The sequence below is a fragment of the Falco biarmicus genome, chromosome 7 (assembly GCF_023638135.1).
Source record: "Falco biarmicus isolate bFalBia1 chromosome 7, bFalBia1.pri, whole genome shotgun sequence".
Taxonomy (NCBI): domain Eukaryota; kingdom Metazoa; phylum Chordata; class Aves; order Falconiformes; family Falconidae; genus Falco; species Falco biarmicus.
This window is the reverse complement of record NC_079294.1, coordinates 45,529,798-45,557,728: the sequence shown is the minus strand read 5'-3', so window position 1 is coordinate 45,557,728 and position 27,931 is coordinate 45,529,798. Positions and strand designations below refer to the sequence as shown.

The following is a 27,931-nucleotide window of genomic DNA, read 5'->3' as shown; positions in this document are numbered from 1 at the left end:
ACCAGTTCCTGTGACAAAGGCTTTGAAAAGAAATTTCCCTTTGAAGCAATTGCACCACCTTCACAGAGGATATTGCAACAGGAAAGGAAGAATCATTTACTAAATGCTTGGTTGAAATGGATGGTCATCATCTTCATCAGGGATAACAACAGGTAAAGCCAACAAAATTACACTGATTGAGCTGAGGGTTGGGATCTCTGCTTTCAGTCTGACTGACTTCAGAATTTGAAGTGAAAAGCTCTTGCTTTGCCTTTTATGCTATTGAATAGTTTTGCTGTACTGCTGTATGGTGCTGCCAAACTTTATTCACACAGCGATGGCACTGAAAATTATGTGGGATTTTGATGGCATTTTATTCTCACACACATGTGCACACCAAGTGCACATTAGCTGACACACCCCCCCCCATGACATTTAAGTGCTTTTGCTTGGGACTGCAAGTAGGGGAAAAATGGGTCAGTGGTCTTTAGTGTCACATACATTCGGTTCTCTGCTGTGACCCAGACTTCACTGTGGCTTTAGACACATTAATTTACCATTCTTGGGCTTTGCCCTAGTTTACGGTGTGATGGTGGTAGCAGCATTCATGACTGGTCAGCACTTGGGTAAGGGACTGAGTGGTACCACTGGTGTAAAGGTACCAAACAGCTGCTATGCTTGTTTCCTTCCTTGGCAGGAAAGCAGGGATCTATTAAAAAAAAAAAAAAGAGATTTAAAGGAGTTTGTGGTGCTGTGGCTTCTTCAGTGCTAAAGAATTGTCAAGACTTTAGGAGAAATTTAGTCCCCCTGAATTATTCCTCTGATCACTTGAGTGTCAGGGTGAGGATGGGGATACTAGGCTCTGGCACATCGACTAAGATTTAGGAAACACTTTCTCTCAGTCAGAGATTTTGATTAATTTCCTTTTTTTCCCCCTCTTCCTGACATATGTGCTGTGTAGATACAGAAAAAGCATGTAATTTATTGCATGCGTGAGAGTTGATTATCCAATTCAAAACCCCTTGCAATTGCTGTTGGGCTGTGCTCAGCCTGCCTACAATAGGTGCCTTAGTTACCAATATCAAAGAAAGGGAAAGGGAAGAAATTCAAATCACCACTGCCGAGGGCTGCCAGAGTTCATCCTTCTTCACACTTCTTACTAGTGAGGCTACCTAATTTAAGTATATATCCTACATACATTATACATGCATGCACATATACATATATATATAGGTGCACATGCATAAATTAAAATACTTAAGTATATACACATATAGTTATATACATATATATCTAAAAATATCTGAGATCTGGTTACTGCATCTTTTCTACCATTGCGGGAGACACTTGTCATTCTCAATGAAATCCTGATCTTATTTCAGGTGTGTTATGGTGAGCCTTGATGCACACTCTTGAGGGGCAGAGACACCAATGTGTGCAAGTCCGCTGTTATCGTTGCTGAGTGGGTAATAAAGATCAGGCCTAAATATTTCTAAAGGTGAAGAGCGGATAATTGTGAAGCCTGGAGCTGTCATTTAAGTCTTTTCATCTCTAGAATAATCATCTCTTCCAGAAACAGGACTCTGGGTAGAGTTTGCAATCATTCTGTTGTAGCCGTCAATCTGTTTCGCTATTTTACAGCAAGTAAATTTTCTTCTCAGTGGGTGAACTGCATGACAAACCATAGGCAAACTTCTGAAAAACTGCAAACACTTACACTTTACTGCAAATGTAACCATAACAATTCAAAGTACTAATTTTCTACCTCATATAATATGTGTAAGTATGCCTTAGCAACACTCACGGGAAACATAATTTAACTGTGCCTCTATCTTCCTTACCTCGAGATGGGAAATTTCTGTCACATATTTAACAGAAGGCCGGCTGTCTGAGCTTCCCATGTGCTTATCTGCACAGGTTTTCCAGGAACATCTTGAGGGGGTGTTTGTTTTTCTTTAACCCTTCACTAGCTATGTGACAGTTTCACTCAGCTAATGAAAATATGATAACTTGGCTCCCAAACTCTCCCTATGTTAAAAAGAGAGGAATGAGAAACTACAAGCTGGACATTTCACAGGAGAAGATGTGAAAATGAGGTCTTTGTCACGGGAAAGAAATAGCTGTCTGCTGCACAACTGATCCCACGCCAAGGACTGCTCAGCACACCATGAAGCATCATTGACAGCTGGGTGGCTGCTTCCACATTCTAGCTAAGACCCTAAGAAATAGAAGAAATAAGAAGCATAAGGGAAAAGGAATTATTTCTATTGCAATTTATAGCTGACTATGCAAAACACAGAGTTTAAAGACTAGTGCCATTTAGGATCGACAATGATTTTTATCATTAAAATCACTAGCAGGTCTTGAACAAGTCATTTTATGAGTTAATTTGAATTCAAAAGAAAGAATAAAATGCAATGGTCTCATTTTTGTTTCACTCAGACAGTGACGTCTGCATCATAATACACCAAATTTTCATATTCCTGAGTCCAAGAGTTGTTGTCCTTGTTATGCACAGCCAACAGTGCTCAGGGAAGCCCAAGTCTGTGGGAAAAGATGTCTTCTTTTTTAAAGTCAAGTAAGAGGCATCCTAAGATCCAGAAAAGCAGGCAAACAGGGAAATTGCTAAGTCAAAGGCCTGCCTGGTCTAAACACCTGTATCTAACAGTGAACTGTAGCAGATGCTTAGAAGAGTATATAAAAATGAGGCAAGTATGCAGTGGCATGTTCCTGGTACAGTCTTTTAGTCCACAACTATCTTCAGATCGAAGGTGGTATCTCTTTGCTCAGTACGTCCCAATTAATTTAATTCTATGAACTTGTCTTTCTCCATTTTAAATCCATATAAACTTCTGTCAGCTACTTTTTGTCAGTCTGTGTCAATGAGTGTCATGGTCTATTCCAGGGCAACAGGACATCCATCTGAGCCTGTCCGTGTGGTAATTTCATTTTGTTTTTTTTTTTTCTTTTCCATACTCACCTTCTCCTTACCTGTCAAGAGGTTCCAGCTGTCCTTATTAACCAGTAGAAAATGCCTGGAATCCAACATTTCTCCAGGATTTGGATGCCTACAACTAGGCATGAATTCAATGTCTATGTGAAGCTTGGAAGTATAACCCATTCCCTTTCTCATTTAGGTGCCAAGTTGGTTGTTTTGGGTGAATGGCTGACTCTTCTTTTAAAGCACTGTCAGAGAAAAAGGAGGTAATATTTAACTCCTTATGTTAAAGCCTGCTGCTACAGGAGTTCCTAGAAAGTGGGCCACTCATATTTTTTGTGTCCTTCAGCCAAATGAGATCTTTTTTTTGGACATTTGTGGAATATCGGATCTAAATCCACTTCTCCTGTCCTGATGAAGTGCCCAAATCACCATACTCTAAGTAGCTGAGACAAAGATCAGGCCTTTCCTCTTACGAATGAAGCTGTGAAGGGGAGGAGATGGAGCAGCAGCTTGGTCCACCATTCTGCTGACGGTGACTTACCGGACAGTATGAGGTTAAGGAGTAAGTGAGGAAGCCAGTGGGAACAAAGTGAGATCAGAGCATGCAGGTGGAAGGATGCATCTTGTCTCTGTCCAGTGATGTCTGTGTATTTCCCCCAAAAAAGATCTTCCAAGCAGGTGCCAGGGAAATTAAGGGTGAATAACTCTCTGCATGAGGTGAGGGCTAGGCAGGAATTTTGAGTACTGGCCTTTTGGGCTGCTAAATCTCACTCAAGTTTTGCTAAGACCACTGAAGTCTCATGTGGAACCAGAGCCTGAATCTTGGGGTTTTTCACCTGCCAGGGAAACCCTGGCTCAGCCAGTCATGTCACGGTGACTCAGAGGTGGCAGGATACAACCATGGATGAGCAGCTTTTGTGGTACTGAGTGTTCATGCTGAACCAGCCAGACATCAGCTTTCTGCAAAGACATCATCTTTGTCATTGGAGCTGGCAGTCAAGAGGTAAAAATTCCTACCTGTAATCACTTAGTGTGTGAGCTGCTGGAGTAGCGCTGCAAACTTTGTAAGAGGAAGGGCTTCACAGCACATTAACTCATAGATGAAGCTGTGACCTTCATTAATTACACTTTTAATCCCCCTAACATTCATCAGGGAGTTCATTCCAGCATTTGCTTTTCCTGGATATACTTTGCTGGCAAAGTTGCACTTTTTATGGGCATGAAAATAGCTGTAATATGACCTGTTTCCCGGACATAGATTTGGGTGCAAAACCAGTTTCCCCTTCCAACAAAATTTAAGATTAAAAAAAAGAATTCCAAACTCAAGGCAAAACAAAGTGGAAATCTTGCAGATGCGTTTAACCTGAGATTGCGCCCCCAAACACAGGTGTGACTCACCGACATATTTCACATGAATGATTTTGAGATAGTTCACTTGATTTTCTAACTAATTTTTTTGACAGATTTTTTTTTCTTAAAAATGAACTTGCATTTGGAAATGCAGCCATTTAATGTGAGAAATTTAAAGAAAAAAGAACCCTTTGTTTTTCAGATTCCTAATGGACATCTTCTCTCCCTCCATCCTCATCCCCCATGCTTCCCTCTGCTCCAGTAATTAGAAACAGAAATTTAATCTCAAAGCCCCCATTTAAAAACTTTGTCTCTCCTAAGTAGTTGCACTAGATGACATTTTTGCTGTGTCTAGCACTGCCCTCAGGGAAGTGTACTTGCTCAGACATTTAGTTCAAGCCAGGAACATTTTTGAGACCCACAAGGAGTCTGCCAAGTGACTGTGAGCATCATGCGTTTAGAGTGTCATTCCAACCATAGGAAAACCTAAACCACATGAGCGATTTGAACCATGATTTCCTCCTGTCTAAGAAAAAAAAAAAAATTCATGTATGTATCACGGCATTTCAGTTTTAACTGAACTGCCTACAAGCTGGCAAAATCCAGGAGGATGAAAAGAGGAGCTTATTCACTACTGAGCAATGTTCAGCAAATATTCACTGCAACATTGGATGCATGATAAAGCTTTAAACCTCCTGTGCTTTAGCGAACCTGCGGAACTTCTCATTTGAATGAGACAGAACTCAGGCATTAGTCAGACAGGAGATGAGATGCAGCCCTATAAAATAACCACATTAGTATGAAAAATGAGACATAAAGCAAACTGTCCCCATATGTTGCTATCCATATCTCAGAAAGATTTTTCTTGAAGTTTTACTGTAATGATCATCAGGGGAGTTTACACACCCTAGCCTGGAATTGATATTAATCTGGAGGGTGGGGAAGGGGGACAAACTCAGACAAAGATATCCAGGAAATAGGGACAGATGGGAGGTAGCTGAAACAAAATGTATTGGCAGGGGAGACAGCAAACCCTTCTTACTGAACTGCATTTGGGTACTGAGCATCATGTTCTACCAATAAACACAAGGAAAACTGCTTGGGGTCCTATGCTGCTTACATGCAACACAGTTGTCTATCCTGCTGCACTACTGATTACTTGCAACAGCTTTTTAATGTAGTTTGGGGGATACAGTATATGTATCATTTCTTTATTACAGCCTTTGAATCATCATCATGATTCAAAGAAAAACCATTGTTCGGAGCAGATGCACTCTTTTATTTGCTAATATGTTCTTGGCTGACACTAATTTGCCACAGCAAAATTTAGCATCCTTCTTCAAAATGCTGCTCACTAATGCCATTCCGAAAACCAATGGGTATGCCATAAACAGCATCAAACAACCCATAATAAAGCAGTTTTACTACAGATGTTCATTATGCACATGAGTCTCTGTAGCAGCCTGTGTATTTTGGAGAAATATTTGAAATTAGTTTGGAAAAGCAGTAATTAAAATTAGGTTTTTTTCATAAAGTTCAGTAAGATCAGAACCACAGACATGTCACAGTGCTCAGTTGCCGGGACTGATTCCCCTCTCCCTGTCCTCCAAAGCATGTTTAATAATTTTGTGGTAGACTTGGGTATCATATCTTAAATTACTCTGGATTCCAAGACATCATGCCGGTGAGTAACAAATATTTGGACTTTAGAGATTCAGTGCCGTCCTCATTAATACTTCAGAACACGCTCCTGATTGATTGCCATGTTCCCCAAGAGCCCATCGGATACATGTAATGAATGCACCGCTTGCTGGATTAATTGTCCTGTGAGCTCATGACATGCCTTTTGTACCCTCATTTCCTTACAGCGCGAGGGAAAGTGCCGTGTGCTGAGGATCACCCCAGTGATGGGAGGGATAAGTAGCTTCTGATGACATGAGCTGACTTTCTCTCAGGGCCTCACCATGTGAACACAACTGAATCCACCATGTGACGAGGATGGCTTGATTTTAATTTTTTTGATACGATTTATAAATTTACATTTTAACATACATGTTCAGCCAGTTGGCTACATGAAGGTCTCCTATCTGGAGTGCAGAGGTAGCAAGCTCTCTCCTGAAAGGCTGCATGGCCTGGCAAGACCCAGGATCATGGTTTAACTGTTCTCAGCATCTCTGTGCTCAGGTCACTACTTGTAGCACCCATCAACAGAAAAGAATAGTATTTTTATGAAATGGTGAAAGTTTTTATCAGCATTTGATCCTTTCTCACCCCAAGCAACAGAAAAACTCATTGTGTTAAGGGAAAATTAAAACTGTTAGTCAGATTATTTTTTTTCATTTAAGTTTTTATTTTTTTCATTTAGTTTTTTCATTTAGTTTTCATTTCTAGCATAACTTCAGATTGAATGTTATTATAGCTAAAATGTTTTTGCTTTTTGTTTTTTACTCCCGTTCCTTGTCTGAATGTGGTACGTTCTTGTAGTGAACACTTCTCTAGTAGTTTGTCTGTGGGTTTAATGCGTGTGGTCCCTCGTTCTCGATTTGCTCATGTTGGATGAGCAAGCATTCGATATTCAGACAACACAAGCAGAGCATTAATCACCTCCTGTGCTATGTGGGCCCTGACAGGCTCCTTAGGTACCCTGAGCAAAGGAGAAATGTGGAAGAGCAAAACCGTCTGAGCAAACATTGCTGAATTTGGGCAAATTGTAGATCTTAAATGCCAACTCTTTTTTCCTTCAGGCCCAGCTTTGAAGGAGGTTGTGAGAAAAGCTGGAATCCCGATCTCTTAGTGAGAGTGCAGTGTCAGGAATAAGATCTCTTCACTCACAGAGCACAGGGGACTGCAGAAGGAAGCACCGAGAGGATGGTATCAATCAGAGTTGAAGCTAACCACAAAATAGCTGTGGGATGAGTTCCCGACATTGCCTGTGAGTTTCACATGCAGATGTGGCATTCATCAATTCCCAATGACATCAGTCTGCGTGTTGCAATATCAGGACGTGAGGCATGATTGATTAATCTGTAGCTCTGGCTCCATTTCCTGACCTAATAATTCCCTGCTCTCCAAAGCAGAATATGAATGCTCAAACAAAAGAAAATGAGGGAAAATGAGATCCCCTTACTTCGTTCTTTTGAATAGGAAGATAAATGAGCTCCCATTGAATAAGACAGAGAATTGGTGAAAAGTGCTAACGGTATTTGGGAGGACAGTGTGAATTTATATCCATGAAAAAAGACATCTCTCCGAGTCACCGATATGTGACAAGAGAAACGTTAAGTGCGATTAAATATCATGTTAAAAACTGGTTTTGGAGTATGGCCATTCCCTTACAGGGCAGTTTGGTTTCTGAAATGACCTTGTTTCTGAAACCTGCGCCTGCACCCTCAACCCATAAAGGCAACTTAATAAACCTCCCAGACCTGAAATGAACATTTAGATGACACTATGAATACAGTATATGCTAAAGATCTTCTATTCCATTTTCTATAACCATAAACAGATACGCTTTAATGGTCTGATGCCTTTACCTTAAAAAATTCCAATTTAGCTCCCTTGAGCTATAATAATAAAAACTGCTGACATTCTGGTTTTACTTTTCAGAGTAAGAAAAGCCTGTCTCATAAGGGCTTCTCTGTGTTTGTGGACTGGCAAGATCAAGCTAGGTCTTAGCATCGGGCATCTTTAAGGAGAAAGGCACTTGGGAGGGATGTGATGTAGAGTTTTAAACTTGACACAGGTGACAGCAAGTCTTTCAACACATGAAGCCTATTCATTTGTTGTCTTGAAAATAGCTTTGTAAGTGTCAGAGCTTAAAATTCATTTGGTTCACCTTTGCTTTCTTTTCACAGTATTTCCATCATTCTGAGTTGGAGGAGAGGAGCCATCCATTTCTGTCAGTGCAAATGCACCATGCAGGCAGGGAATCCCTTTTTGCCAGGCTTGCTGTGCCTGCTTCTGGCATTGCTGGGTTGCGGGAATTCAGGTTCTGGTTTTTGAAAACCCTTACATGGCAAACGGGGAGAATAAGGCCTTAACATTTTCTGTTTTCTTTGGTTTTTAAACTCAAATGCACATAAAATGCAAATAAGGGATATCAGGCTACATTATGCCTAAGAGAGAAAGTGCTCTCTGCTGCAGAAACGGTATCCCTTTCCTGTGGCCCGTCATAAAATGTCTTACAGATTTGAACTCAAATCCGAAATGGCAATACACAGTTAGATGTGAATGTAGCATTTTGCTGCCTATTACAGTAAGTGTTGACATTGTATTGAAAAGCACATTTCTTATATTGATCTGACAGAATTCAATCTTCAGGTATCTCAGAGCAGCCAGCATGGGGTTATTCAGTATCTGTACAAACCATATTCTAATAGTTTTCACTAGGCATGATCATGGCAATCTTTCATAGGCCTGTGCTTTTCTATTTTTGCTGATTATTCTTTTTTTTTTTTAGTATTTCTTCAAGAGTTTGTGTTTAAACTGCATTCATAAAGCCTTTGTGTATTTTAATATCTTCAAAAGATATAATCCCATTCTTTTTTTTCTTCTTTTTTAAATTTTCTTAATTTTTGTTGGGTTTTTTTATCTTTTTTTTTTCTTCTTTTTACAGAGTCGAAAAGCAAGCAGGTACCTAATGAGTAATGTAAGACTGAAGCAAGTATCTAGCAACACTTCTCCAGAATATCCTCTCAGTGGTCTGCAGCCGAGGGCTTCCCTGAGGCAGAGGGAATGTAGCTAATAACACAAACCAGGTTTTTTTTCTTCCATGGATTTGTCCTGTCACTTCTGGAACACAGATTACTACAAATGCAATTTTAAAATTCATTTTTAGACAGGAATGCGTAGCACTGAGGCTATGGAAAAATCACCTGTCAGTTTGTAGGTTGACTAAAATCTTTGAGTTATTCTCTTCTGATCAGTGTATTGGATAGCAATAACCCGAGGCTTGTCCTAAATGTTTGTGACAGCAGCGATTAGGTCTGAGCACTGGAAACCTTTGCAATGTGCTTCTGATCTGCAGGGTCAGAGGTTTATATGGCTAAGGCAAAGGGAAAGAAAGCAGAGGGAACTGGGAAATATTGAAATACAGGAACTGTATTGAAGCTGATCACGGGAGCACAGGTCCAACATTTGAGGCCATTAAATCTGGCTGCTTTAATACTGGAGGCAGCCAGCCCTTGCTGTCCCTGCACGCTGCGGTGAGAATGTCAAATAGCCAGGGCAAGGTTTGCAAGCACAGGTGTGAGCTTGCTGGAAAAAAACAACAAATGCTTTTTCAGGCACATGAACCTTATTTTATGTCTGAAGAGAATGAAACACAGGTTGAGAACTGTATATGCTTGGATCATCATGGTTACGACACTTTTACCATTGCAATTCTGTCAGTTAATTATTTTTCCATGCTCAGACCCCCTGAGGGGTATGTCAATTTAAATTACAAAGCACCAAGAAGAGCTTCACAAAAAATGACCCTCCCTATATAAACCTGGATTTTGTGCAAAGTTCTAGGAAAATTTCTTAACCAAACCCTGTTATTTTTGCATCTGATTTCAAACTAAGCTTCAGCTTAGTGTTAGAATGGAAGTTAGGTTTAGAAAGTCTGAAAGAAAACTCAGCTCATGCTTTTGATCTGAGCACTGGAGAAATTCCTGGTCAATACCAACCTGCCAAGAGGTGGTGAACATGGGAGCTATGCTGGCGTGCAAAACTGAGGCAGCTCTCAAAGTGGTGCTTCAAATTCTGAAGAAATTTCTTCTGAGGAACCGAAGCCCTGACCAGGTAAAGTCTTTCCCAGCTGGAAGGCTGGTCTGTAGTCCCCTATTCATACTGTCCTCTAAGTAATAAGTAACCTCCTGAAGCAGAATGGACTCTCACAGCTATAGCTATTGGCAAAGCATGCATTTTCCCCCTTTTTATGCTCCCACCCTTCTCAGCAGAAGTTCTAAACCTTTATTGTTCCAAGAAAAGGCGCATTAAAGGAGGGAACACCTCCCCTCAGATCCAGCTTAGCTTGGCTGGCATGCAGCTCTGCGGCTGATGGTGCCAACGCATCAGGGCCTTTTCCACCTCGCACAGGGGGTCAGGGAATAGAACTCCTTATAGCATTCAGAAATGGGGAAATCAACCTTCCTACAGAAAAATAAGTGAGGCTGAGCTGCAATTCAGAGGCAAATTTAAAGGCAAAGGGGCTGGGCAGAGGCTGAAGCCCAGATCTCCAGCGGCAGGTTTGGGTCTTGCCGGACGGGTGCCTTACATCCTGGGTTCCTGGGGTGCGCCCAGCCGAACACCGCGCTTCCTCCGTTTCATAAACTCACCTCCTGTGAGTTTAACTCACAGGTAACTCACAGGAATTAACCTAACCTCCTGTTAGGTGTGGATTCTGCAGTGCCCCTGTTGAGCAAACATTATAGATAACTTATATGAAGGGGAGTCTTTACAGTGCCGATGAAGTAAATATTGGCTTTTAAATATTTGCATACTGACACTTAGATTTATGAAAGTGAATTCTCAAGATCCCTGCCTTTATGATCCCATTTCAAAAAGGACAATTACTTAGATCCTGTTAATGAGGCAAAGACGTAAACAAATATTAAGAGACCATGGGAATACAGTAAGATCAAAGGTGCAGATTACCAACGGAAACATATTTTCTCTTCATTTTTTTTACTGGATGTTATTTGCATAAAGAAGCAGTTTAGGTTTTCAATATAAGATTTTTTTATTTTCTTGCTACTGATTCTCACTTGAGGTCATAACCCTTCTCCTGTGACATCACAGTTGATTCTGGGAAAAGTATTACCAAGTCATACATCAGTGATCAGAGGTTCAGGCAGGGCAACAAGCGGCTCTGAAGTAGAAGTTCCTGTTTTCACATTCATGTCCTGTGTATTAAAGTAGTAATGCTGATGGGAAAAAAAATCCCCATGCAGAATTTTTCTATCATGTGACAGCAATTTATGAGGCATTTGGCATTATAAAGACAGTCACCATGGTCTGTCTTTTATGACAGGACAGCATTACAAGACTCAGAAGGGATTTTAAACCAAAAAAACCCAAACCTAGATAATATAAGGCTTCTTTTGGGTTTTCTAGTGTATGGTGTCTCCCCTGTGTCTCTCTGTTAGACCATAATCAAATGCTCATGCACATCGATAACTTTTAAAAAAATAGTCAATTACAAGTAATATCGCCTCAGGAACACTTTTCACTATCTTTTGTAACTGTTACCCACCCAGCACCTGCATCAGCAGCTTAAGAGCAACCTGACACCAAAACACTGATATGGTCCAGCTAATTGATTTTGTTCCATTACTTAATGGTTAAACATAAGATTGGTTTATATGTGAAACGGAACCTTGGTGAATATATTTGAAAGACAAAAACCTTCACTTGTTCAGATCTAATAAAAGATTAGGTCAAATCAAATTAAAGGGGATTTCAACCTGCCTCAGTTTTCAGACTTTGTGTCCTAGTTTGACCATCCTTCTATAGCGAGCTAAACTGAAATCATCTTACAAACTACTGTCCACAATTGGATGTGAACTTTGTAGTTGGCGTCTTCAATCTGTAACTCAATAGGATAAAATAATCTGGAGATGGATCCTCGGTTGCTTATATGATTTATTTCATTTCCATTTTTATGACTGATAAGATGTGGTCCTTCTTGCTACAAGGAAGAAGAACAACAGAAATGACCTCTCGGGTGATCGCTCTCAACCAGTCTTTTGCCTCATATTTTATGCCAGGTCTGACATCTCTTTCCCCCACTGTTGTCTTTGAAGGTGAAGTGCACACTCACACAAGACCTAGGACCTGGTGTCAGAGAGTGCTCCCACATTCATAGCGATAAAGAAGTTCAACAAATTAGGTTTTAATTTTCATCATCTGGGAGTTACTCATAACAGAGTGATTCTGTTGTTGTGTTTGTATGCTACAGCTACATAAAACATTAAAAAGTAATTTATTCACAAGTTATAAAGATTACAAAGAAGCAAGAGCATGCGAGCAGCGTAATAGCTTCATGCACAAGCAACACAAATGAGGAAAGAGACCCTCTCTGGAAACACCTTTGTACATGGTCCCTGCAGGACTCACACGCCTTCTCTGCCAGGACAGGTAACAGTTACAGCTGGGAAAGGGGTTTTCTATGAACTGTGGAAACGCTCCAGGCTGTGAGGCTGATGGGTCTCTGACTCGGGTCCAGTTACAGCTCCAGTTCAGCAAAGCACTTCAGTCACATTGACTTTGCTTCCATGAAACACATCTGTGTTTTACAGAGCCCCTGCTGCTGAACTGTACCTGGGATTGGGTACAAAGGTAGTTTTGATCTTTCAGGGGGTGTTGTCAGTTTTAAGCATATATTAGAAAAGCAAAACAGCCCCCAAACACTGACTTTCTTTTCCAGTTGTATGGATAATGAGCTATTCAATTACAATTCCAATGTGCTTTCCATTTCCATTACTTTCCATCCACTCTGCCAGATGACCACAGTTTGGTGTTCCTCTGTTTGGGAAATGAAAATAGATTAGTCTGCCTCGCTCCTGTTTACAGCCTGATCCTAATACATTTCACTCAGAGGTTCTTGTCTGTCAGCCCAGTACTTGAAATCTCCAGCTATAGTTACCACAAAGAGACATTAACAAAGATAATTGCCATTAAGAGTTAAAGAAATTGCTAGACTGCTTATTTTAATCTAAAATCTTCATTGCTATATAAAAAAAAGTCAGTTGCGCCTGACTTTTAATTGATTAGAAAAAAAATCCTATTCTAACTTTTAGAAAGATTTGCTATTCTGTGCTTTAAATCTATTCACTTTCACCCTGCCTCCAATTCACTCGCTGCTTATAGAATCTCTAGGAGCTGCACTTTGCTCCGTGCAGCGTGTGTCTGTCACAGCATCAGCACCCTGCTGCTGGGCAGGCTCCCAGGGCTGGGGTGTACAGGGACGAGCGAATACACGAGAGGGCCCCAATCTGATCTGGCACCATTCCCAGAGCAGAAATGGAAGATGCTCTGGGACTAATTCTGGTTCATTTTCCCTTCTATAAAGAAAGCATACGTTTTTGCTTACTCCATCAGAAGGGATAAGCTGATTTCATTCCAGACCTGTATTACTATATTTCAATGTATCAATTCATTCCTCTACTATGGGCAAATATCTGTGATACAGGCTGTATTTATAACTATAGAGTATAATTCCTTTTATCCACTGCTCATGCCAGATTCTGTTTCGAAGTTGGCAACAGTTTCATTGTATCAGTAACATTAACATTTCAATAAAGTCTCTGCACAAAATGGTTCCAATTTACCGGCAGTGAAGTTAGATATATCTTGATTTGCCATCTAAGGAAACGATTAAGCTTGCTGGAATTTTTTTCTTTTCTTTTTCTTTAGTTAAACCTCTTCTCTGACAGAAATTAGGCTTACATTTCAATGTAATAATATGGAAAGTTTTCTATTTGCCATGAAAATTTTTGAGGTGTTCTTTAAAAGCTAAGTATCCAAAGCCCCAAATAATTTGGCTACTTGGAAATTATTACTGTCTTATTCCATTAAATTTATCAGTTATTTGGTGATCCAGTTGTGTCTCTGAGCTATGTTTCTTAATTAGAGTATGCACCCCATAATGCATCACTCTTCTTCCCCACGAGAAAAGATGCGGGTGTATCACAAGCCATGTTATCCAACAGGAAAGCAGGAGGAAAATATCCAAATCAAATACACACCTCAGGCTGGAGTTCCCATCCAAACGACACCTGCTTCTGTCCAACTTTATTGCCTCCTTTCTCCTAGAGGGAGGGATTCTATTGTGACATATGAAATACAGGGAAAGCCATGCTTAAATGGGAAGGCAGGAGCAAAAGGCAACAGGGCCACATTTCCAGAGAGGAACAGGCTTTCCCGAAAAGGGTCAGCACTTGTATTAAAGTCCGAGGTTGGGGGACAAGTTATGGTGGAAAGATTTAGCGATTCCACCAAAAGCCCATTTTTCAACGAGCTTTAAAACCGTGTTTACAAATCTAACCTTAATGCTGGTTATTGACATTCTCCTCCCACAGGACATTGATCCAGCAGATGCAGTGTTGGAAGCTTGCAGAAATCTTTAATTTACAACTAAATTGCTTGACTGAGTTAGTAGAGGCTGGGCCAGTGAGGGAGGATTACACATTCGGGGAAGATGCTCCAGAAACTCATGCCTTAAGTTTGATTCTGCGGAGTGATGGAGAGATAACTTTTGGTTTTAAGTTCTGACAGAAAAAAGCTATGACATTTGCCAGGAATAGGAACACGCAGCTGGGGTAGAACTGCAGGATATAGCGAATGTCAAGGCAGGACAGCGAGAGCAGCTGCATTGTCTCAGAAGCAGGGGAGGAATGTGGCCCGTGCACTCCAGCTGCCACCTGACCCCCTGTGTTCCCCTTGTTCAAGGAGTCAGAGGCATGGTTTCCTTTATGTCCAAGCAACGAAGACAAAAACCTCACTGATAAATCATCTCTCAGACAGGCTTTATTCTATAGACAGATGCCCTGCAGAAACAGGGCAGCTCCTGCCTGCAGAGCACGAGACCCTTCTGCTGTTCTCCCTGCCATGCTGCTGCAACCTCCAGTGGGCTCAGGGGAAAAGCCCCCCCCTGCTTTAGGAAAGAGAACTCCTAATTTATTCTCCTTAAAACAAAGGTATTCCCCTGCACCTCACCTCCTTGGTGTCTGCTGGGACCTTGCTCAGGTCTATCAGCAAAGAAACCGGCCTCTTGGCTGCTTCCCCACTCCCTGTGCTGCTGTGTGGAGCCCTTTTGGAGCACACAGGCGAGGTAGCCCATCGAACTATCATGGCTCAGGCACATCAGTTTCTATAATTATGTCACAGTGGACTTTTGGAGACCTCTGCTTCCCCTGGATGCATGACTGGGGTATGTGTACACCTGGCTTCACTAAGGAACTCTGCACTAGTCTGAGGCAAGGCTCAAATTCAATACTTTAACTGGAGTAAGGCGTTTTAATCCCTCTGCTTCCATACTCCTACACCAGCTTTCACTGACACAAAGCTCCATTCAGGCCTTGCCCAGTGGTCACTGAAGGGGAACGGAGATCTCCCGCTCCCCTGTGACTCTCCATTTTCCTATGGGAGCATTTTGCAATGCACGTGGTAGACCTCATTTTAATTTCTCAGTCACCAAGGAGTGAGAAGTAACATGCCACTGTCAGAGCAGTACAAGACTCCATGGAGAGCAGCAGTGCAGGATTTGACCCATGTCTCCTTCCTCCTCTGCCAGGGCACCATCCTCTTGATCAAAGTGGCATTGTCCCGGGAAGTGCTGCTGAGCCACGGGACAAGCATGTCAGGCAACTCAGCGTGACTTTTGTGACCCCTCAGGGATCCACCACCCCTCACACCCTGCCCAGCAGACCCTGGGTCTGGTGTCACCTTTATACCCTCAAATCCTCCTGGCGTTGCCTCGTTTTTCCATTTCCTCCACCACCCACTGTTTCCCTTCCAAGCCTCTCCCTGCCCACCCCCCCCACCACACACGTGTCAAGCTGTGCTTATTTGGATGGCGCAAAGTGTTTCAGCAAAAATGTCTTCAACAGCGGAGCTCTATGGGGTCTGCAAGAGGAAGGGCATGTGGATAAGGCACTGGGTAGGAAATCTGCTGTTTGGCTTTTGCCCTGACCCGCTGCCTGACACAAGGCCAGCCCTATTTAAACCATTCTCTCCCAGACAGACCCGTGCGGATGACAAGCCAGGGCGCTGCGGGGAGCGGGGTCCCCGTCTGTACTCGGGCCGCGGGGCAGAGCGGCGGGGCTGAGCTGGTGGCCATCCCCCAGAGGCTGCTCCCCCTTCCTCTCAGCCTGATCCCACTTCCTTGGGCAGCTCGTTCAGCGCTAGCTCAGATATCCACGGGCTGCTGCAGTGTAAATAGGAGCTTAATCCCATTACAGGCCTGAGCAAGCCCACCGAGGCCAAGCATCCTGAGTAGGCTAAAACACAAATGTAGGGCAAGCCTTCATTACACCCTCGTCGCCAGCGTGTGAGCGACTTTGGGTTGCTCCCTACTTGAAATTGAACCCGATGGCATTTTACACCAGTTTACACTAGTTGCAACAGGTGTGAACGGCAGAAAGCCATGGAGTATGGCATCGGAGCCAGGCCAGGATCACCTCTGTGTTTGCCAAATTGCTGCGAGGATATAGTTCAATTAAAAAGAAAGCCCTCATCCATGTCACTGATGAGTAACGCTCACAGTTACTAAAACAGAAAGGGCTTTAAACAACTGATTTATTTTCCATTAGCTGGGTTGCTCTATATTCTTTGCAATTCTCTCAGGCTGGGCTTTAGAAATAAACAGTCAGGTTCACTTTTATTCGCGCTGGTTTCTAGTCAGGGTGCTTTGCTAGGCTCTTGGGCTCAAACCAGCAATAACTGAGCTGTAAATAAGGAGAGAAAAAGAAGAAGCGGAAGAAAGGGAGAGGGTGATTGTTAAAATTCCCAAACTATTCCTGCTTTTCCTATACTTTACGAAGGGTAGTTCAGAGATAGCTTTTGGGCCAAAATGGCTTCTAGCAGCACACTTTGATGATTATTTTTCTCCACGAGGCAGAAGAAAATAATTTAAAAAATGCCAAACAGCACTGCTAAACTCCAAACGCTCTGACAGGGCTGCCCCTCCTCAGGCGAAATGATGTGCAACCAATTATACTAGAGGGAACCTGGTGGATTTACTTTTCCACACTACAAAAAAAACCCAAAAACCAAAACACCTTGTCCTGTTCTTCCCTTGCATTTTCTTTCTCCTCCAGCGAGAGAAAATATTTGGTCCAAAAGTCCTAGCTTTAACGTCTTTTGTCTACCATAAAAATGGTAAGCGTAATTAGAAATGGCATTTGCCTGGTCAGGTATGCTGAGGCTTGTTCTGCATGTTAAGGAAATCTGGCATTAGCTCACATCAGGTTGGCAGCCTCTGTGCTCTTGCCTCTTCTTTCTGAGTACGTTTCTTTTTGAGGCAAGACAAGGAGGAATGCACTGCAACCTTTTACCATGCAGTTATCTGCATTCTTGGACAATGTCACTGTCTGGTGTGTGACTCATCCATGGTCTGTGAAGCTTTGTGCTTCCATTTAGAGGCCTCTTCTCATTCTGTCTTATTTTAGACAAAATTAGGCTCCGATGAATTTTAGTTTTCAGAGGGAAACATATGACATAAATGGGAGAATGGCATACTGTGAGGCAAATGTGGCCACATCTGTCTGTAATTTTATGACTGAGGTATGGAGACTGGGAAAATCTAAACATACTAAGAAACAAATGAAGCTTACACAGAGAAGAAAATCCTTGTTATTCATTACAAGCAGTGATTTTTGCTACGCACTACAGCTAGAGGTCCTCTGAATGACCATGGATACAGAAATATATGTTGTGCTCAAAACAAGCAGTAACTTGGAGGAGGTAAAGTAAAAATCATTTAACCTTTGCTTATTTAACAAGCCAATTCTAATTAGAGGGTCAAATTAGCGGGCTGCCTGTAAGACAATTAAACTGGTGAAGTATCCTGAGGAAGACAAATTTATGTTATGCTATCCTATGTTATTTCTCCCTTATGCATCAAGTTGCCAAATCAAACAGCTGCAACATCTGAGGGTGCAGGAGGATGGATGAGGGATGGGTGGTCTCCGTAAGAGAAGAGTAGTGTTCAAGCCGTGTAAGATGTGCAGGGTAAGTAAGCAGTTAGGTCTGCACAGAGGGAAGAATGGGGGATATTTGCTGGTAGGTGCATTCAATTTTAATTGTGGCTTTCCTTGTGCTATGCCTGAGCTTTCACTGTTTCACAACATGATTTCTATGCTTTGACATATGTGATGAGGAACCTTGACAGAAAGCTAAGTTTTGACTCCATTCTGCTAAAGATTCCCTAAACGTGACTAGAACCAGGTCCCTACCCATGATGCCTGGACTATTAATTTAAAGAAACGTTATGGCCTAGGGATGCCACAAGACCACCCCGGGAATATTAATTTTCTCTTTCATTGAGGTATTACTGGATCTAATTGATAGCACAGAGAAGTTCAATGCAGTTTGAGATTGAAAGAAAGTGTCCACTTTGTGCTTGCTTTACACATCTCTGTTGATTGTCATTGGGTGAAGGCAGGGTAACAGCAGGACTTGATTGTCTTGATCACTAAGTCAAAAATAAAGCTGTTCCGTCAGGATGGTGAACAATGGAGAAAGTTAAGCAACGTTAAGACAATTAAACTGGGCTTCACTAACAATCATACAGGGACCAGAAGGAAATAGTTCAAAGGAGATATTTGAGAAAGAAGCGAATGGGGTCAGGGAAAGGTAATTCACGGTAAAGATAACCAGAATCTGTGAGAGTCTTTCATTGCAGGGCACATCTAGGATATAAAGGAAATGTTCAAACTGCATAGGAGCAAAGACTGATAAGACTTGCACTGCAGAGATTAAGGTATCAGTTTCCAGCCAAAGGGATCTGGGGATCGGATCATTATTGTGCTATTAGCTGTTGGCTGGAGATAAACAAAACAAATGTTTATTCCCAGGAGAAACAGCTCTTAGAGTTTAACGGACTGCTAATTTGAAATTCCCTTGAGCAGCAAGGCAGTCTGTCATTGGAGCTGGAGTCCTCACAAGATAATTTCAGGGTGATAAAATGGATGAAAATATTTCTTTTTTCACTAGGCAATATATGGTGATTGCTCCCTTATCCTCTGCAGGATTATTTTCTGTATAACTTATCTGGTATTGCTCAGTCTCAAAGCAATTAATATAGGATGCTCTCCAATATTTAGAGGGAACTCATCTGAGTGTGAACTTCCAGGCCCTAGACAATGTCTGCGTGAGTTCTTATTACCCTGTCTGTGATGCTAGCCAAAAGGATAGACGCTAAAAGGCTAGATAAAAATGACTAAACCTTTCGGGGGCATCCAGGGATACCCTTGCACCACTGCTAAGTCTCATGGCTGTGCAGAACTGGGGGGACACCAGAGCTCACCAAGGCCAGACCTTGCCTTCCCTCCCAGAAGCCGGGGAAATTCCACTGCAGATCTAGCCAATATTTTTTCCTAGATGTTCACCTGTGACCTTTCACGAGAGTTATCTTGGAAAAGCAAAAAAGAAAAAAACAAGAAACAGAGCCAGTGTCATCTCTCATTCAGTTCAGGCTGCAGAACTTGCGTTCAGGAGAGGAAGGCTGGACTTCAGAGCCTTGCTCCAGTCTCTGCTGGTTTGCAGGGCAATAGACAAGGATATGCTGGCAGTGAGAAACCTCTTTTTTTGCACTGGGAGGATCTTTGAACAGAAGATGGCCAGCAGCCCCTGACAACACTATTTCCAGAGTGCTGTTCTGCCAGCAGAGGAAGGAGAGACCTGCTTTCCCACAGTGAGGGATAAGTAGATTGCTCAGTGAGACAAATTACAGCAGTGTGGCACTGATAGGACTGAGCGAGTCATGAAAAGAGCCTGGATTGTGCAATCACTTCCAGGAAACTAAACGTTTGTTATAGTAGAAACAAATCTTTTTTCCCTCGCTTTATAATGACTAATGCCATGATTAGCATATCAGATTGTACATGGAGCCTCAGCACAAGACATCAAAGGATTTCCACATAGGTTCTTCCCTTGCTCAGTCTTATTAGTGTATATGGTGCCCTGAGGATATAGCAAGCATAACTCAGAATGCCTCATGAGGAGCTCGGGTGTGAAGCTGAAGGTTTGCTCCAGCCCCACAACAAATGAAAGCGACCATTGTTTCAAAAAGGAGCAACTCTCTGGAGCCCCACAGTCCCCAAGACACACTTAAATACTGCAACCCAACCTGAACAAAATAATCCAAGGGGCAAAACTGTGGGGGATTTTTTAATCTCCTAAAGTCACCTTCTGTCTTATAGACTCCCTGCCATATATTTATAAAGAAAACTGACTTTTTAGGCTGGACCCTAAATGCACCAACATCAGAGAAATCAGATCTTCCTGACTGGAAATATCAAAACACTTCAGCAAGACTATTTAGCAGCTTTCCTACGTGTTCAGCTCCTCAGACAGGGTTCAGCTGACAACATATTCTCACTTTCTTTAAAATTGTTCTGCTGGACAGGTCAGCTGCTCTAATTTTCCTGTTTTATGCTTATTAAAATACCTTCTTTACTGTCCACAGAAGAAAAATCAACCTGACTGCATTTGTGGCAGTGGCATTTTGCCTTCTACCTGTTATTGTACCTATTTGTTACCAGCTGCAGTCAGCATGTGGGTGGTTTGAGAGAGATTTACACGCTGATATTTTATTAAGGTTCCTTTTTATTCTGTAATTTAACTGGGGAGATTGAAACATTGTACATTATTTTGCCTGTGGTGAAATAGACCTATTTTATCTTCTTTTTTTCCCCCATCTTCTGATTGCTCATTAATATTCACAGTTTATCTTATCTATTCCCCTCTTCATTTGGTTTGTAAATGATTCCTTTACTTGCTCCTTTATTTTTAAGCCTGTTTTCAACTTTTGTTTAATCTGCTTGGTGGCTTTTTTCTTGTTTGTTATTAAATTTTGAGTTAGACTTTTAAGCTTATCCCTTTTAATATTCATTCCTTAAAATGCCAGCTGCTCTTTTTCTCTGCCTTCTACAGCGACTGTGTGAGCGTGGAGCAGTGGAGCTGCTCCTCCAGCGTGCTACAGATGGCTAATTTTGGTCTAGTTTTCTCAGGTGCCAAGAGCAGGGGCTAGATGGACCTCAGCCTTTCATCCCTGCAACAGCTGCCATTAGGCAAGTCATCGTAATGAGCAGAACCAGGCGCTAGCGTAACAAAGCCACTGTTCAAGTGGTGGGGAGACACCAAGGTGTGCAGCGCCCCAGCAGCCCTATGGGAGCCATCTCAAGGCAGGTTTTAAGCCCAGACATTTCTTTTCAGCTCTCATTCCCTTCACACTGGCATCTCTAGTGAATCTACACCTGGGTGTGTTTGCTGGTGACCTGTAGTTAGTTGCTAGTATGTGTGCTGAAATGATGCTCTGTGTCACCTGGGCTGCAGGTACCTGAGCTAAGGGCTCCTGTGCTCTCCTCACACCTTGGCTTTGCAGCATGTTTGTCTTGTCTTCCCATCCCTCCGGAGCAGCAGCACGGTGTGGTGTAACTGTGCTGACTTCAGAGAAACTCTCCTGATCTTTGATCACTCTTGGGCAGGCATTGAGCCTGCTCGTCCTTGGCCAACTACTTCATCAGAACCTGTTTAGTTTCATGTCATATTTATTTTAATTAAAATTTCATTTGTTCTGTTTTGCTGTCTTACTTGTCTCATATTTTAGCTGTCCTTGTGCTTATTGGCTTTCACAAAGCTTTTTTCCCCTCTTCATTTAAAATAGCTTTTAGATCTGACAAAAGTAAAATTTGCCTTCTTGCTAGCATCGCTTCTCTCTACGTTTCTCCAAGGTTGCCCCTGTGGTATTCACCCTTTGGCAGAGAACTGCCAAAATGTGCCACTGGGGTTTGTGTTCATTTTTCCTCTTGTCTTCATCTTAATTCCTCTCTATTTTGTTTTTTTATCTTTTGAATTTTCTCTATTAACCAACAATAGGCCAATCTAACTCCCTTTCTTAGTTGGTCTGGTACAAGGTTGGATTCTGAAGTCACTTGTCGTAATGGTTTGAAGCACTTACTCTCTCAGTGCATGATACTATTCTTTATACACACACAAAAAAAGAGACTATCTTGACAATTTTTTTCACCTGTTTTTTCCCCACTGCAACATAACATACTTTTAAGTACGCAGGTGCACCTGACCTTGTGCCTTGCTGTCTGTACCATGCAATGTCATGTCAAGCAAAGGAGCTCCAAAAATGAGATGTAATAATCATGTGATTGATGAGCAGTACATGGTGAAGTTAACATTTAAAGGAAAATGGAAAAATTTAACACAAGTATATTAAGTTATTTAGCAATGGAGGACATATGAAAGCTGAGACAGGTACAATTCTTCTGAAATGTCATACAATTTGTTGGGAGCAATGACAATACTGGAATCTTTCAGTGACATTTGTCATTGTCAGAGGCAGGTCAGTAGACTTGTTGGAGCCAGTTGTGATCCATTATGACAATGACTAAGCACTTAGGGATTAAAATAGTCCTTGGGTTGCTTTATATCCAATTAGTACAAGCCCAGCTTGTGCTGGACACTGGTAAGGTCCTGGTCTGTGTTTTATATATATGATCTACCTGCTGAGAACTGAAACAACATTTTTGTATCCCTAATTTTCTTTGACTACACATGATTAACTTTTCTTCTTCGTTCCATGGATTCGATGCATCCAAGCTCCTGCTTTTCAGTTGTGTGAAAGATTGTATATCTCTTGATGTAGGATCATAAATGGCATTAAAATTTTTATATGTAGGGGATTTAATTCTCAAAAAGTGTCTTGTTATTAGAATGAGAAGGGTGGGTTTTTTTGGTGGGGAATGGGGTCAGATGCTCAATTCTGCAAAATGGAAGCAGGGTATCTTCTCCTCCCAAAAGGGATGCTCAGGGCCTTTCTGAGATACTTCCTTGCTCACTCAAATCTGCAGGTGAGCAGCAAAAGACAGTAAGAGACCACAGTAATACATGAAATTTTCTTTTCAACCTGCAGCGTCTATTGTTCATGAAGAAGCTTCTATGCGAGTTAACTTAAAAGGCAAGAGAAACAAGTGTGCATGAGCAGGGAAGCAGAGTCAACACTTCCTTTTCAATGCTGCCTCTGGCAGGCTTGGTTATATTTCTGGAACCTGAGTTTAGATGACATTTTCGAGGCACAACCTTATCTACAGGTGTGATAGGTAAAGAGTTGCTTCCACTTGCTGCCGTGGGCTCTGAGTGATCAAGGCTGCTAGAGGCAGCTGTAATTGAAGCGTTTAGTGTTTGCTAAATATGGTTATTACCTGAGGGTTCTTGAAATACTGTTTGCATTTTTTATGGTCATTGGATTCTCCTGATTACCAGATGTAATAGACTTTTTATGCTACAATGCAACTGTTGAACATTTTAATTGGAATGCCATGTCAAATTTTTAAATTAAAAATCAAATACTCAAAGCACCAGTGCTTTTTTGATTACTAAAATTAAAACCTAATTGAATTCTCCCACCAAAAAATATCCTGTGGAAATTTAATTAGAGAAGTGTAAAAGAGCTGATTTTTAAAACATATTAATTTTTAATAAGGAAAAATCTGAAAGGCAAATTAGTAAGCTTTAAATTTTCCAAAATATGAATATGGAGATACCATGTGGCACAATAAAGAGAAGACCCAAGGTCTACCTTCCTAAATAACCATATATTACTTTGAGTCTTACCTGAATAAAGTAAAAGGTGATGGATGCCTGTTCCTGTTGTGGATCCTCATAAAAACCCTCCATGCATGTCATCACATCAAAGGACTGCAATGAAAAGTCAAAGCAGCTTCAAATGAAAATTTGTAATAGGGTGTAAAGAGGGAGGTTAGCTGGTTATTTCCAAGTAGGGTATAAGGTACACCCTCGCCTTCAATGTTTGCCTGTTGACTGGCAAGACAGCTCTGCAGTCCACATGTTGGTTGTTTTAGATCCTACTCCCAGGCCCATAGCTCCCCTGATGGGTTGCAGAGTGTCTGTCTCCAGGGCTCTGCTCCAGAGACTAGGTACATCGGAGCCAGGCATCGCACCACTCTGTATTGCCCTGGTTTTGTTTGATTTGCCATTGTGCACCCAAGAAGATCCCCAGAGCATTAATAAGGGCAAAGGAGTCACTGACAGCCTAGGTGGGTTCAATTTGCCCTTGGCAGAACATTTCCATTTCCCATTGATTTTGGTTGCTCACGGCTGCACACAAAGTGTTGGAGTTGGTGAATTAGAACAGGTGACAAGGGCCCTTGGGAAAGGACACCACCATCATTAGTTAGGTAGACTGGAAATGATTACAGCTCTACTTCCTTCTTAATCATTTTTCTTTCTTAAAAAACGTCTACCCCACAAACTAGCTCTCTATTTTGTGGTGCTGCATAACCTCATGATACAGCAGTTAAGAGATAATATGATTTAAAGAAAAAAAAAAAAAGAAAGACTCACTACAGCTCTCTGGAGACTCACTGTTTAATGATATACACTTAAAAATATAAGGAATAACAAAATGAAGAGGAACAGTGCCTGCAGGGTACCTTCACATCTGGGTTATCTCGGTTTCTCAGCTGAAGCCAGGGCAATGTGTGACAGTTACTCCGTGAGCCTGGGGAGCTGGGGCAGAACTACCTGAGCGGATCCCCCAGGGTACAGGCTGACTTCAGTAAGCTCCAGATCATCCTCCTGTGTTCATGACTTGGGAGCATGGCACCGATCCCATTGACTGCTTGCTTTTATCTGGGAAAGCCTTTCCTGGCTTTCGGAACAAAGGAGGAGGAATCTGCTCATGGTTAAATTGCTCAGCTGGGAAAGGGATACCAAAACGTGAGGCAGAAACCCATTTCTTTTCTCTTTTCCTAAACACTGAAGTACAAAATCAGGCTATTTCTCGTTTGTCTCAAAATCATACCCTTGCCCATGACTAGTCTGGTGCTAGTAGCATCTTTCTGGGAAGAATTGCTGGGAGGGTTTAAACACGCTCATCTCTCATTTCCTGGATGAGTGCCTTACCCATTAGTCTAGTAATCAAAAGAGATTATATACTCCCTCTCAGCACACCTATATGAAGGCAAATGAGGCAGAAGGTGGGCCCCATCTGCTTTCTGAAGGCTATACTATTCACGTAACCCTGTGGGGTCTCTGACTACTTGGAGCAGGTATTTTTTTCCCCTAGAACTCGAGTTTGGTGTCAGAACTCAAATTCTATGTTTCAGGCACTTTTCTGTATGTTTTGGTTTTTCTAGATGTGTCTAACTTTCCTAGGCATTATTTCAGGCACTTTTCTAGTTTTCAACCTACGACCCTATGTGTTCACACAGAAGAAGTCATATATACTAAAATCCCATGAAATGCTAATTTCTTAATATGCAATTAAATTAAAAAGGAAAAAAGGTCAAAAATACTGGAAGCTTCATGGTAACTTTGCAATCTCTGTCCTTCCTGTGGTGATTTAATAGACTGATAGGCACTTGAAAATGAAGGTATGATTCGGTTATCTTCTAGGTTGATGAACTGTGTCTTTTCTTCACATGTCACCTTTGAAGTCACTTGCAATCAGTCTTGTTATCTTTCATATAATTTCTCATTGCATACTTAGTCAATCTGCTGTCTAGAAGCAGTTATAACAACAACCTACCTGTTTCCCACTTCTGTGTAATAACAGTTTACTCACTCCTCAGAAGTCTATACTTATTTTCATTTTTTTTATAGCAAAATAAGAAGCAGAAAGTCTTTAGAGAAACAGCTTTTAAAGAAACCTGAAAATTGAGGTGCACTAAAGGCTGGGAAAAGCATTTGGGATTAGAATACTCACTTCAGGATGAAGTGGAAGAATGTAAAAGGTTCACATGGTAGATGCTTGGTTCACCATAGTGGAAACACCTCCATGCTGGCTAGTGATACAAGATGTTATTGCTTGCTGTTTACTTTATACTGCCTTCACAGCTGAGCCTTGTTAACAGTGCAAAATCAGCCAGCTCAGTTTAAATAGCTTTCAGCTCTGCAAGGACACAGCTGTTTGTGCCCCTTCTCTGTGTTGCATTTATGTTAAAAGTCAAATTAAAAAAAAAAAAAAAAAACTGAAAAGATAAATGTTTATAAAAAATAAAAAAGTTACATTAGACAAAAATCAATATAATCCATGTGAAACAAGTTTGTCAGTCACTATCAGGAGGCGATTAGGATTTACTGCTCTCCTCCTTTCCCCCTTAAAGAACACCTAGCCCTTCTTCCCTGAGATTATTGAGTTTCTGCCTAGTGCACCTCATTCCTTCAGGAGACAGGGTGCTGATAAGACTGGCAATTCATCTGATTCCGACATTGCAGATCTTCTATTACCAGCCCTGAAAGCATGGAAATGTCAATATCGAGAAAAAACCAAAAACCTACATGCTGAAGAAGTTTGGAAAGGGAAAAGCATCTGCAAACTATGCACTGGAAAAATCCTCTCTTAAGGAAGAAAGTTAAAGAACAGCTTGTGAAGCATGCAGGAAGGCATGTGCATTTTGAAGTAGGCAGAAGGTAACAGCCCTTTAGGAACTGTGGCCCCAGACATTTAGAGCCATACTGATAGTGGTGATGTGCACTATTCCAGGCTCCTTCCTCGGGGTAGTGCCATCAGTGGACATCTGTTAATGCAAGATTAACTGTCACGTCATACTGGCCCCTGTCTGCATGGTGGGAGCTAGCTTGCAGGTGTCTGCTTTGAAATTAAATGGTCAGATCAGCCAAGTTTGCTAAAAGGCTGCTCTCAACAGACACTGTGACTTGTGCTGTCTGAAAAGGTTTAGGAGAATAGAGTTTGAACCAAAGCAAGCTAAGCAGAAAGCTATTGATTAGTTTCTTTCACATTAGCTTAATTTGATGTTTGTGTAACGAAGGTTTATTTGTAGTAGACAAATAGGAAAATAGCATTGTGACATAAAAATTTCCAGCTGAAATAAAGCAAGGCAATTACAGGTTGTCCACTGGGTTGATGTAATAATCTTTCGTTTCAGAACAGCTGAGTTTGGACCCCAAGTGTAATCCTCTAGCAGATGCCTCTGTCGGCAACAAGAGACCTGTTTCAATCTGTCTGGAGTAGAAATGCTGGGAAAACATAGGTTTTGGGTGGAAAAGAAATAATCTTTACAGGGAAGAGATCTTTTTTTCCTGAAATAGAGGAAACTAGGAGCTGTTTTCTTTGTTCTGGTTATGGCAAAGGAACACAAAATTCCCTGGGCTGCCTTTCCACTGTCAGGAGTATGGATGTTGGCATTTATTTAGAAAAAAGAAACCAAAGAAACAAACAAGGTGCTACATACATATTTACATATTACTAAATCCAGACAGTACATTGGAATGCTTTCAACATTTGCAAAAAGATAAGTACATGAATTCTTAAGATCCAGAACCCTCAGATCTCACTAAAATTTGCTGGGAACATTGTGACTTTTTTTTAAAACAAACAAACAAACAAACAAACTGTTTTTCCACCAACAAAAATTTCAAAAATATATCACCCTAAGTAAAATGTACACAAAGAGAATTTTAAGATCCGGAAATGTAGTTTGGCATGAAGAAGGATCACCTAGAACCAGTCCTTGCATTATCCATCACCTGTCTGTAGTACAGAGGTTACTGCATTTACCTGGGATATGCAAAGACTTCAGCATAAATCCCTTCTCTAACAGACTTGAAGTTATGTGCCTTCTGTTTCTGAAAAATGCCAGCTATTTAAGTGACAGATCTGATTTCCATGCAAAGGCTATTTTCATCCCTTATGATGAAACCTTAAGAATATATCTCCTACCGAAATCAAAGACAGTTGGGGTTTGGCTTTTTTGGAAACTCTTGATGTCAGTGTGACAGCGTCTGATCAAGTGAAAGATCAGGCATGGACAGGTGATGTGCAAGGTGGTGTGCAAGGTGTAGCAGCAGAAACACACCACTCCTGCTTTTATTCAGGTTGGTCCCAAAGAAACAGAACCTCTAACCTTGTCTTACAGAACTTCCTGTCTCAAAGCTACTTTTCAAAGAAATCCCAGA

General features: G+C 41.5%; 1 long non-coding RNA gene across 1 annotated transcript; it reads right to left on the bottom strand.

Moving 5' to 3' along the window:
- Window positions 1-344: 344 nt before the first annotated feature.
- LOC130153011 (uncharacterized) lies at window positions 345-25,810 on the bottom strand. The gene is made up of 4 exons (XR_008823171.1): window positions 25,719-25,810; window positions 23,606-23,689; window positions 2,971-3,165; window positions 345-2,197 (listed from the first exon to the last, which is right to left on the bottom strand). It is a non-coding gene; the product is annotated as an uncharacterized LOC130153011 (long non-coding RNA).
- Window positions 25,811-27,931: the final 2,121 nt, after the last annotated feature.